The sequence below is a fragment of the Hemiscyllium ocellatum genome, chromosome 7, assembly GCF_020745735.1.
Source record: "Hemiscyllium ocellatum isolate sHemOce1 chromosome 7, sHemOce1.pat.X.cur, whole genome shotgun sequence".
NCBI lineage: Eukaryota > Metazoa > Chordata > Chondrichthyes > Orectolobiformes > Hemiscylliidae > Hemiscyllium > Hemiscyllium ocellatum.
Window position 1 is genome coordinate 63,422,439 of NC_083407.1, and position 12,675 is coordinate 63,435,113.

The window sequence follows — 12,675 nt, forward strand, 5'->3', positions numbered from 1 at the left end:
AAAGACCGGAGCGACTGGGCTTGTATACCTTCGAGTTTCGAAGGCTTAGAGGGGGTCTGATTGAGACATATAAGATTATTAAAGGGTTGGACACTCTGGCGGCAGGAAACATGTTTCCGCTGATGGGTGAGTGCCGAACCAGAGGACACAGCTCAAAAACACGGGGTAGACCATTTAGGAAAGAGATGAGGAGAAACTTCTTCACCCAGAGAGTGGTGGCTGTGTAGAATGCTCTGCCCCAGAGGGCAGTGGAGGCCCAGTCTCTGGATTCATTTAAGAAAGAGTTGGATAGAGCTCTCAAGGAGAGTGGAATCAAGAGTTATGAAGATAAGGCAGGAACAGGATACTGATTAAGGATGATCAGCCATGATCATATTGAATGGTGGTGCAGGCTTGAAGGGCAGAATGGCCTACTCCTGCACGTATTGTCTATTATATGTGATGGTTGTATTTGTTCTTGTTGGAGATGGTTATTGTTTGGAATTTGTTTGGCATCAATGATACTTGTCATTTCTCCAAATAGAACAAGATTTGGGGGAGGGGCGTTGAGAATGCGATAGGTGGAAGGAGGTTAAGAGGAGGGTGATAGGCCAGAGAGGGGGTGGGGCCGGAGAGGTCAGAAAGAAGATTGCAGGTCATGAAAGCGGTGCTGAGTCCGAGAGTTGGGACTGAGATAAGGTGAGGGGAGGGGAAATGAGGAAGCTGGAGAAATCTGCATTCATCCCTTGTAGTTGGAGGGTTCTTAGGAAAGATGAGGCGCTCTTCCACCAGGCATTGTATTGCCATGGACTGGTGATGGAGGAGGCCATGACCATGACTCCACTCCCACCACCAAACCATCATCTCCCAGACCATCCATAACCTCATCACCTCAGGGAATCTCCCATTCACCGCCTCCAACCTCAGTTCCACAACGCCACACAATCCGTTTCTACCTCCTGCTCAAAATCCACAAACCTGACTGGCCTGGCCGACCTATTGTCTCAGCCTGCTCCTGCCCCACCGAACTCATACCTCGACACCGGTCCTGTCCCCCTTAGTCCAAGAACTCCCCACCTACATTCGGGACATCACCCACACCCATGATTTTCGCTTCCCCGATCCCCAATGCCTTATCTTCACCATGGACAGCTAGTCCCGATACACCTCCATCCCCCATCATGAAGGCCTCAAAGCCCTCCGTTTCTTCCTTTCCCGCTGACCCAACCAGTATCCTTCCACTGACACCCTCCTTCGACTGACTGAACTGGTCCTCACTTTTAACAACTTCTCTTTCCAATCCTCCCACTTCCTCCAAACCAAAGGAGTAGCCATGGGCACCTGCATGGGCCCCAGCTATGCCTGCCTCTTCGCCGGATATGTGGAACAGTCCATCTTCTGCAGTTACACTGGCACCACCCCCCACCTTTTCCTCTGTTACATCGATGACAGTATGGGTGCTACCTCGTGCTCCCACAAGGAGGTTGAACAGTTCATCCACTTTACGAACACCTTCCACCCCGACCTCAAATTTACCTGGACTGTCTCAGACTCCTCCCTCCCCTTCCTAGACCTCTCCATTTCTAGCTCAGGCGCCCGACTCAACACGAACGACCGACTCCCACAGCTACCTAGATTACACCTTCTCCCACCCTGCCCCCTGTACAAACGTCATCCCATATCCCCAATTCCTTCACCTCCACCGCATCTGCTCCCAGGAGGACCAATTCCAATACCGAACAACCCAGATGGCCTCCTTCTTCAAAGACTGCAATTTCCCCTTAGACGTGATCGACGATGCTCTCCACCGCATCTCCTCTACTTCCCACTCCTCCGCCCTTGAACCCCGCCCCTCCAATCGCCACCAGGACAGAACCCCACTGGTCCTCACCTACCACCCCACCAACCTCCAGATACATCGTATCATCCTTAGTCATTTCTGCCACCTCCAGACAGACCCCACCACCAAGGATATCTTTCCCTCCCCTCCCCTATCAGCCTTCCGGAAAGACCACTGCCCCCGCGACTCCCTCATCAGGTCCAACCCCCCCCACCAACCCAACCTCCACTCCCGGCACCTTCCCCTGCAACCGCAAGAAATGCAAAACTTGCGCCCACATCTCCCCCCTCACTTCCCTCCAAGGCCCCAAGGGATCTTTCCATATCCATCACAAATTCACCTGCACCTCCACACACATCATTTACTGCATCCACTGCACCAGATATGGCCTCCTCTACATTGGGGAGACAGGCCATCTACTTGCGGAACGTTTCAGAGAACACCTCTGGGACACCCGCACCAACCAACCCAACCGCCCCGTGGCTGAACACTTTAGCTCCCCCTCCCACTCCGCCAAGGACATGCAGGTCCTTGGCCTCCTCCATCGCCAGACCATGGCAGCACGACACCTAGAGGAAGAACGCCTCATTTTCCACCTAGGAGCCCTCCAATCTCAAGGGATGAATGCAGATTTCTCCAGCTTCCTCATTTCCCCTCCCCCCACCTTTTCTCAGTCCTAACCCTCGGACTCAGCACCGCCTTCTTGACCTGCAATCTTCTTCCCAACCCTTCCGCCCCACCCACTCTCCGGCCTATCATCCTCACCTATTGCATTCCCAACACCCCTCCCCTCATTCCTGAATGCAGGGCTCATGCCCAAAACATCGATTCTCCTGCTCCTTGGATGCTGCCTGACGTGCTGCGCTTTTCCAGCAACACATTTTTCAGTTCGGATCTCCAGCATCTGTGGTCCTCATTTTCTCCTATTGTGGGAGGAAACCAGAGCACCCAGAGGAAACCCACATAGACACAGGGAGAATGTGCAAACTTCACACAGACAGTTGCCAGAGGCAGGAATTGAACCCGGGTCCCTGGTGCTTTGAGGCAGCAGTGCTAACCACTGAGCCACTGTGCCGCCTGAAGAGCAGAAGAGAAATACCTATACAATGTATTCAAGAAGAACGGGTACTCAAAAAACACAGTCCGCCAATTCCTCAACAACAAACCCACACAAGCAGACAAAACACGTCCAGAATCCCTAGCCACTCTCCCCTACATCAAAGACATCTTGGAAATGATTTCCAGACTACTCAGACCTCTTGGCATCATGGTAGCCCACAAATCTAATAACACACTAAAATAGCAGCTAATGAACTTGAAAGACCCTACACAAATAATAAGCAAAACTAATGTCATTTACAAAATACCTTGCTAGGACTGTAACAAACACCACAAATAGAAAGCAGGACATAACACCAGCGCTTCACCAGAGGCTCATTGATGATGTCGTCTAGTTGGTGATGAAATGTCTAAAAACAAGCCTTCCAACTCAGCAAGCAAACTTACATCCAGAGGAATCACAAATGGTACTGAAAACTATTCAGCAATGATTGTACATTGCTACGTCTGACAGAAAGAAGGTCACTGATGAAGCAGCTGAAGATGGAGCCAAGGTTACTCTCCTGAAGAACTCCGCCAAGTTGTCTTGGAGCCATTGTGACTGATCTCTAACAAACACAATCATCTTTCTTTCTAAGAAGTATGGTTCAAAACAGACGAGATCTCACAACCATGCACACACACATCTAGAACTCCTTGCTGCCATGCTAAATCAAATGTGACCTCGATGTCAACTCTGACCTTCCCTCTAGAATTTCTCACTTTTGCCCATTTTTCTTAAAAAAAATGCTGTAATGAGCTGTTAGGATAGAACAAAATTGCTACATGTAACAAATCTGGATCGCCAAAAAAGCATTTAATAAAAAGATATCGCACACAAGGTGACTTAAGACAGACAGAAAGGGCTCTAATGGTACAGTGGTAGTCTCCCTATCTCAGAGGCGGGAGGCCCAGGCCCATCTGCCACAAGAGGTGTGTCATAACACCTCTAAACATGCTGAGGAGAAAATATCTGTCAGCATGGATTGCATAACTAAGAGTAGACAGGGTTGGGTTAAAGGGAGCATTTTTAGGATGGCAACCTGTAAATAGTGGAGTGCCACAGTTTCAGCGAGAAGGTCACAATTACTTATAATAATCACTTGGGTGGCACAAGTGGACGTGCCACCACCACGTTTGCAGGTGACACGAACAATTGACAGAAAGGCAAGCAGTATAGGTGAAACAAGTCTACAGAGGAATTCAGTCAGGTTGAGTCAGTGGTCAAAAACTTGGCAGATGGGATATAATGTGAGAAAATGTGAAGTTATACACTTTGGAATGAATAGAAGCATTAAATATTATGTGAATTAGGAAAGACTGCTTAAAGCTGCCGCAGAGGGGGATCTGGTGTGTTCTCATGTATGTTAGCATCCTAGTTCAGCAGGTAGGAGAATAGAATGTTGATCTTTATTTCAAAAGGAATGTGGATAAAAATAGGGAGATCTAGTTAAAACTACACTCCAGTTCCACTCTTCTGTCTTCTAGACAATTAATGTTAGCCTAACCAGCAATGCTCACATCCTGTGAATTAATTTTTAAAACTGGGCAGACGATCAAAGGCTTGGTCGAAGAGGCGAGTTTTAAAGAGTGCCTTAAAAATGGAGGAAAGTGAGGGACAAAGATAAAAACAATTCAGGAGAGACTTCCTTTGATGTATTTACAGCAAAATACTGCAGATGCTGGAGATCGGAATCAAAAATTAGTATTTTGAGTCTGATATGAAACTAACTATTGCTCTCTTCACAGATGCTGCCAACCTGCTCAGTTTCTCCAGCACACTTTTTATTCAACGTATGGCCCCACCACAGGCCATTGTGGCTCAGCAGACATGCACACTGCACCCGGCTGGCTGGCAACTGCCCAGCTACCTGACAATAAACTGGCAGAAGGTTGGAAGAACACAGCAAGTCAGGCAGCATCAGGGAGGTGGAATGTCAATGTTTCAGGTGTAACCCTCCTTCAAGGCTGGGGGTGGGTGTGGGGGATCTGCAGATAAAGGGGGTGGCGGGGCAGAGTGGCTAAGTGTGGATAGGTGAAGACAGGTAAAGGGTACAACCTGGTTGGTTAGGAGGAGGAATTAATCCAGCTTGTGGCAGGGAGGAGTGAAAGGGATGGACAATTTCCTTTTTATCTTTAAAAAGTCACGGCTTGTGGGCGTGGGCGGCACGGTGGTTAGCACTGCTGCCTCACAGCGCCAGAGACCCGGGTTCATTTCCTGCCTCAGGCGACTTACTGTGTGGAGTTGGCACATTCTCCCCGTGTCTGCGTGGGTTTCCTCTGGGTGCTCCGGTTTCCTCCCACAGTCCAAAAATATGCAAGTTAGGTGAATTGGCCACGACTGACTGTGTGGAGTTTGCACGTTCTCCCCGTGTCTGCGTGGGTTTCCTCCGGGTGCTCCGGTTTCCTCCCACAGTCACAAAGATGTGCGGGTCAGGTGAATTGGCCATGCTAAATTGCCCGTAGTGTTAGGTAAAGGGGTAAATGTAGGGGTATGGGTGGGTTGCGCTTCGGCGGGTCGGTGTGGACTTGTTGGGCCGAAGGGCCTGTTTCCACACTGTAAGTCTAATCTAATCTCATCTAATCTAAATTGACAATAGTGTTAGGGGCAGGGATAAATGTAGGGGAATGGGTCAGGGTGGGTTGCGCTTCGGCGGGTTGGTGTGGACTTGATGGGCCGAAAGGCCTGTTTCCACATTGTAGGTAATCTAAAAAGTTAGCTATCTGACAAAGCAGCAGCATATCAAAAATTGTATTTTCAAATAATTCCATTGTACTATAACCTGGTGCCATGGGACTCCTGACTTTGTCCACCCCAGTCCAGGGGCACTTCCAGGTTAAACTTGACAATTCACATCTCTGTTGTCTTACATCATATAAAGATGAACTAGCAAGCATTTACCCAAACCATGAGTTAAATTCTCTGATTTTACCAAACACCATCCTGCCCCAATCCACCGGTTACTGAAAACCACACCCACGATCTTATATCTGGTAGGGTCCAACTATTCCAATGTTCTTCTGATTACTATACTGCCAACTTGACTTCATCCCAAGCACAACCACTAGTCTCCTACCTCAGTGATTCCTACTCACACATGTTCACTGACCTACTCTGGCTTTCAGTACTGAAAAATTTAAAATTCTCATCCTTGTATTTAAATCCCTGCATTACCTCACCATTTTTATTCTCAGTCACCTCTTTTATAGCCATACACCTCTGAAAGAATGTTTTGCCTCTCCAATTCTAACTTCATGCATACTCACCAATTTTTATCACTCCATCACTGACAGCCATGTTTTTCACTACCGAGACCCCAAGCCCTGGAATTCCTCTCAATCTCAGTCTTTTCATTTAAGCTGGTCCTTAAGTTGCTCTTTTAAATTTTGATCACCACCCCAACAATTTCTTACTGTAGCTTGTTAAATTTGATTTCATAACACTTATATGAAGGGCCATGGGATGCTTTGCTACCTTTGAGGTATCATTATAATCTCTCCAATTATCAATGAAACTCATTGCCCCATCAAAAGCAATCTTGAAAACGGTCTTTCCCAACAGTTATTATAAATGCAAAATACAGGAGATGATGAAAATCAAAAGATCTGAAATTATAACAAGATGTAGGGAAATGACAGAAGCTAAATGATTACTTTTGTGCCTATCTTCATGGAAGAAGCTACAAGAAATCTTCCAAGAGGAGTATCAAAGGAACCAATGAAAATGCTAAACTGAAAGCAATTAGTCAAATGAAGTAGCACTGGAGAAATTAATGACATGGATAGTTGACAAACTCTAAAGATCTGACAATATACATTCTGAAACTGAAAGCTATCTATAGAGGTAAATACATTGATCACTTTGCGAAATTCTACACGTTCTGTAGCCTGCAGATTGGAATTTTGCAAATACATCACTGAGGAAATTTAAGATCAGTTAACCTGATATCAATGGTAGGGAAAATGCTACAATTTATTTTAAGCAATATGATTAACTGTATACTTAGAAAATAATAAACAGATTATTAAAACAGAAAGCAAGTCTGATAAAGTTGTGTAGTTTGAGGATGTTACTAGCAAAAGTAAAAAAAAGGGGGAAAACTAATGATGGGATGTCTTTGGATTTTCAGAATGTTTCAATAAGGCCCTGCATAGGAGGTTAATAAACAAACCCATAGCCCTTGGAATAGGTAGCTATATACCAGCATGGATTAAAGTTTGATGAACAGAAAGAATACCAAGTAGGATGAAATATGTCATTCTGAGGCTGCCCGGGTGGAACTAGTGAAGCACTGCAAAGATCAGTCCTTGAGCCTCAGCGGCATAGGGACCAAATGTTATATTCCCAAATTTGCAGATGACACAAGGTGTAAAGAGGTTTCAAGAGACAGACTGAGTGAGTTGGCAATACTATGGCAGGTGAATATACTATGGATAACAAATGCTGTAGGAAGGATAGAATAGTGGGGGGGGGGGGGGGGGGGGGGAGAAAGAGAGAGGAGGGGGAGTGGCATTTTTGATAAGGAATAGTGTTACTGCTGTACTTGGGGAGGATATTCCTGCGACTGCATCCAGGAAAGTTATTCAGATGGAACTGAGAAATATGAAAAGAGATGATCACCTTATTCTGATTATATTATGGACCCCCTAATAGTCAGCGAGAAAGTGACAAAAATTTGGAAGTAGATGGCATTCATCTATAAGAATACTAGGGTGGCTATGGTTTCCAAACATAGCCTTGGACTGCCATGGCGTTAAATCTATAGATGGAGAAGAATTTGTTAAGTGCGTACAAGAAAATTCTCAGATTCGGTATATGGATGTTCTTACTAGAGAAGGTGCAAACCTTGACCTACTCTTGGGAAATAAGGCAGGTTAGGTGACTGAGGTGTCAGTGGGGGAGCACTTTGGGGCCAGCGACCATAATTCTATTCGTTTTAAAATAGTGATGGAAAGGGTAGACCAGATCTAAAAGTTGAAGTTCTAAATTGGAGAAAGGCCAATTTTGACATTATTAGACAAGAACGTCCAAAAGGTGACTGGAGGGAGGTGCTCGCAGGTGAAGGGACAGCTAGAAAATGGGAAGCCTTCAGAAATGAAATAACGAGGGTCCAGAGACAGTATATTCCTGTGAAGTTGACAGAAAAAGCTGGTAGATGTAGGAAAATGCTGGGTGACTAGGAAACTGAAGTTTTAGTGAAGAAAAAGAAGGAAGCACACATCAGATATATACAGCAGAAATTGAGTTTATCCTGTAGGAGTATACTTCAGGGGAAAAATCAGAAGGGCAAAAAGGGGACATGAGATAGCTTTGGCAAATAAGGTAAAGGAGAATCCAAAGGGTTTTTATAAATACATTAAAAGGACAAAAGGGTGAATCAAGAGACAATAGGGCCCCTCAGCAAGGCAGCCTATGTGTGTAGCCACAGGAGATGGAGGAGATACTAAACGAGTATTTTGCATCAGTGTGTACTGGGGAGAAGGTCATGGAATTCATAGAATGGGGAGAAATACTTGGTGACAACTTGAAAAAACGTCCATATTACAGAGAAGGAGGTGCAGCATGTCTTGAAATGCACAGAAATGGTCAAATACCCAGGACCTGATCAGGTGTGCTCAAGAGTTCTGTGGGAAGTTAGGCAAGTGATTGCTTGCCTCCTTGCTGAGATATTTGTATCATCAACAGTCATAGGCAAGATGCTGGAAGACTGGAGGTTGGCTAATATATTGCCACTATTTAAGAAAGTTGGAAAGGACAAGCCAGGGAACTATAGATGAGCCTGATATCGATGGTGGGCAAACTGTCGGAGGGAATTCTGAGAGACAGGATTTACATGTATTTGCAAAGGCAAGGACTGATTAGGGAAGTCAGCATGGCTTTGTGCTTAGGAAATAGTGTCTTATGAACTTGATTGAGTTTTTTGAAGTAGGAAAGAGGATTGATGAGGGCAGTACAGTGGATGTGATCTATATGGACTGCAGCAAGACGTTCAGCAAGGTTCCTCATGGGTTAGCAAGGTTAGATTGCATGGAATACATGGAGAACTAGCCATTTGGATACAGAACTGGCTCAAAAGGTAGAAGACAGAGGGTGGTGGTGGAGGGTTGTTTTTCAGAATGGAGGCCTGTGAGCAGTGGAGTGCTACAAGGATCGGTGCTAGGTACACTATTTTTCATCATGTATATAAATAATTTGGATGTGTGCATAATAGGTATAGTTAGTAAGTTTGCAAGTGACAAAAAATGGGAGGTGTAGTGGACAGTGAAGGTTACCTCAGATTGCAACAGGATCTGGATCAGATGGGCCAATGGGCCAAGAAGTGGCAGATGGAGTTTAATTTAAGTAAATGCGAGGTGCTGCATATTGGGAATGCAAATCTTACCAGGACTTATACACTTAATGGTAAGGTCCTAGAGTGTTGCTGAACAACGAGACCTTGGAGTGCAGGTTCATAGCTCCTTGAAAGTACAGTCGCAGGTACATAGGATAGTGAAGGCGGCATTTGGTATGGTTTCCTTTATTGGTCAGAGTATTGAGTACAGGAGTTGGGAGGTCATGTTGCGGGTGTACAGACATTGGTTAAGCCACTTTTGGAACATTGCATGCAATTCTGGTCTCCTTCCTATCAGAAGGATGTTGTGAAATGTGAAAGGGCTCTGAAAAGATTTACAAAGATGTTGCAAGGTTGGAGGATTTAAGCTATAGGGGAAGGCTGAACAAGCTGGGGCTGTTCTCCCTGGAGTATCGAAGGCTGAAGGGTGACCTTATAGAGGTTTATAAAATCATGAGGGGCATGGATAGGAATAAACAAAGTCTTTTCCCTGGGGTGGGGGAGTCCAGAACTAGAGGGCATAGGTTTAGGATGAGGGGGAAAAGGATATAAAAGAGACCTAAGGGGCAACTTTTTCCACACAGAGGGTGGTGCATGTATGGAATGAGCAGCCAGTGGTGGAGGATGGTACAATTATAGCATTTAAAACATATCTGGATGGGTATATGAATAGGAAGGGTTTAGAGGGATATGAGACAAGTGCTGGCAAACGGGACTGGATTAGGTGAGGATAACTAGTTAGATAGGACGAGGTGGACCGAAGGGTCTACCTCCATGCTGTACATCTCTATGACAGCACGTTTGAGGTTATCCCTTTGATTGGATGAAGAGGTGCAAGATTTTTCTTAAATGGGGAGAAATTGGGAAATATTGATGTCTAAAGAGACCTGGATATCAATATTCATGAGTCACTGAAATCCAACATGCAAGTGCAACAATCAGTTAGGAAGGCATATGGTAGATTGGCCTTTATCATAAGAGGATTGGAGTGCAGGAATAAAAATGTTCTGCTTCATTTCTGTAGAATCTTTTTGAGATTTGCACCTGAAATTTTGTTGTAAGGCTTCTTAAAAGGAAGGATATACTTGCCATAAAGGGGTTATAGTGAATATTCACCAGAATAATCCACGGGACAACAGGATTGTTCTTGTAGGAGACAGAGCCTTCTCAAGTTTAAAAGAGAGAAAAAAGTGATTTAACTGAAATTTATAAAATCCTTACAGGCCTCAACAAGGAAGATACAGGTAGGATTCTTTCCTGATTAAGGAGGGGGAGTTTTGGAGTCTAGAACCCAGACAAGCTATTTAGGACCAATATGACAAGTTCACCTGTACCTCCACACACATCATCTATTGCATCCGCTGCACCCGATGTGGCCTCCTCTATATTGGTGAGACAGGCCGCTTACTTGCGGAACGCTTCAGAGAACACCTCTGGGCCGCCCGAACCAACCAACCCAATCACCCCGTGGCTCAACACTTTAACTCCCCCTCCCACTCCACCGAGGACATGCAGGTCCTCGGACTCCTCCACCGGCAGAACACAACTACACGACGGCTGGAGGAGGAGCGCCTCATCTTCCGCCTGGGAACCCTCCAACCACAAGGTATGAATTCAGATTTCTCCAGCTTCCTCATTTCCCCTCCCCCCACCTTGTCTCAGTCGGTTCCCTCAACTCAGCACCGCCCTCCTAACCTGCAATCCTCTTCCTGACCTCTCCGCCCCCACCCCACTCCGGCCTATCACCCTCACCTTGACCTCCTTCCACCTATCCCACCTCCATCGCCCCTCCCCCTAGTCCCTCCTCCCTACCTTTTATCTCAGCCTGCTTGGCTCTCTCTCTCTTATTCCTGATGAAGGGCTTATGCTCGAAACGTTGAATTCTCTATTCCTGAGATGCTGCCTAACCTGCTGTGCTTTGACCAGCAACACATTTGCAGCCAATATGAGGAGAAACTTCTTCACTCAGGAGCAGTAAATCTTTGGAATTCTATACCCTAAAAGCTGTGAAAGTTCAGCCAGAGTATGTTCAAGTCAGAGGTTGATTTATTTTTGGATACTAATGACATCAAGGAACATGGGGAAGTGCGTGTGGGAAAATCATGTTGCAGTAAGTGATCAATCATGATCTAAAATGATGGAGTACACTCAAAATGCCAATGGCTACTCCTATATTCCAAAAACAGAAAGTGGTCGACAGATCAGGCAGCACCCACTGAAAAAAACAAGTTAATGCTTCAGGTCAGTTCTGAAGAAAGTCACAAATGTGAAAGATCATCAGTTTAGGAGCAAACTACTGCAGATGCTGGTATCTGACAACAGAAGAAAACTGGAGATCACAGCAGGTCAGGCAACATCTATGGAGATGAAGCAAGCTAGCATTCCAGTCTAGATGACTCTTCATCACACAATGTGGAGGGGGTAGCATTTATGCAATAGTGGATGGAGTAGGAAGAAACAACGTTGAATGACTTAATCTGAACTATTAACATCTTTTTCCCCAATAACATTCCTTCACCCCCAAATATTGCATAAACACTATCTGCTCCATATTTCATGTCAACTCTGAAAAAGAGTCATTCAAAGTCGAAACGTTCGGTTGCTTTTTCTCCATGGATGCTGCCTGCCCGCCTGTGATCTTCAGCATTTCTTGTTTTCAGTGAATACAAACCGATGAATTAGTTAGTTATCCATAAATGCTGTCGGACACGACGACTGCTCACACCAACAAAACGTTAACTTCCCCGTACTATTATTATTTTTTGAGATGGTTCACGACATGAAGGAATCAGTGCTGTTACTTGTAAAATGTGTGCTTCGGGCATAAATTTGTATGGGCATCACACCTACACTTATACGCTGTCGTATGCGGGTAATACCTAAAATGTCACACGATATTTACGATTGTGACAGAAGTCCGTCAGTGATTTAATGTTATTTAGTGGCACGTCAACAGAAAACTCGAAACCTTCCAAACTTGCAGCAGGTTCACATAAACAAACCCTTATTTTTAAGAAATAGAGGGAGCAATTCTACTTTTTAAATATTTACTAAATACCTTTAACTACTTATATTGTAACGTTTATGTCAGCACAGCATTCCTGATTCTTACAAAATACGGGTAAAGAAACATTCCGTAATCTAGTATCTAAACATTCCGATAACACGAGTAAAGAGCCACAGGGATCTTACGTATTGGCAACGGAGCACGGAAAGTTTACAAACAAGTGCTAATTTTGCTACTCTTGGCCTAAGGTCAACATCAACAAATACCCGGTGAATGTAAACTGCTACTGGTTTTAAAATAAAGTTTATATTTTTTTTTATAAAATGAAAAGGCTGTCCTTGATCCGGAGTTTATTACGAGAGAGGTGCCCGGGTCAGATATAGGCTCAGAGCTCCTGTTTCAGGGCTCTCTTCACTCAC

General features: G+C 45.1%; 1 protein-coding gene across 4 annotated transcripts in view; it reads right to left on the reverse strand.

The window, feature by feature from the left end:
- Positions 1-12,675, reverse strand: part of ubr3 (ubiquitin protein ligase E3 component n-recognin 3) — a 362,664-nt gene that overhangs the window by 349,485 nt on the left and 504 nt on the right. The gene's annotated exons all lie outside the window — the stretch shown is intronic.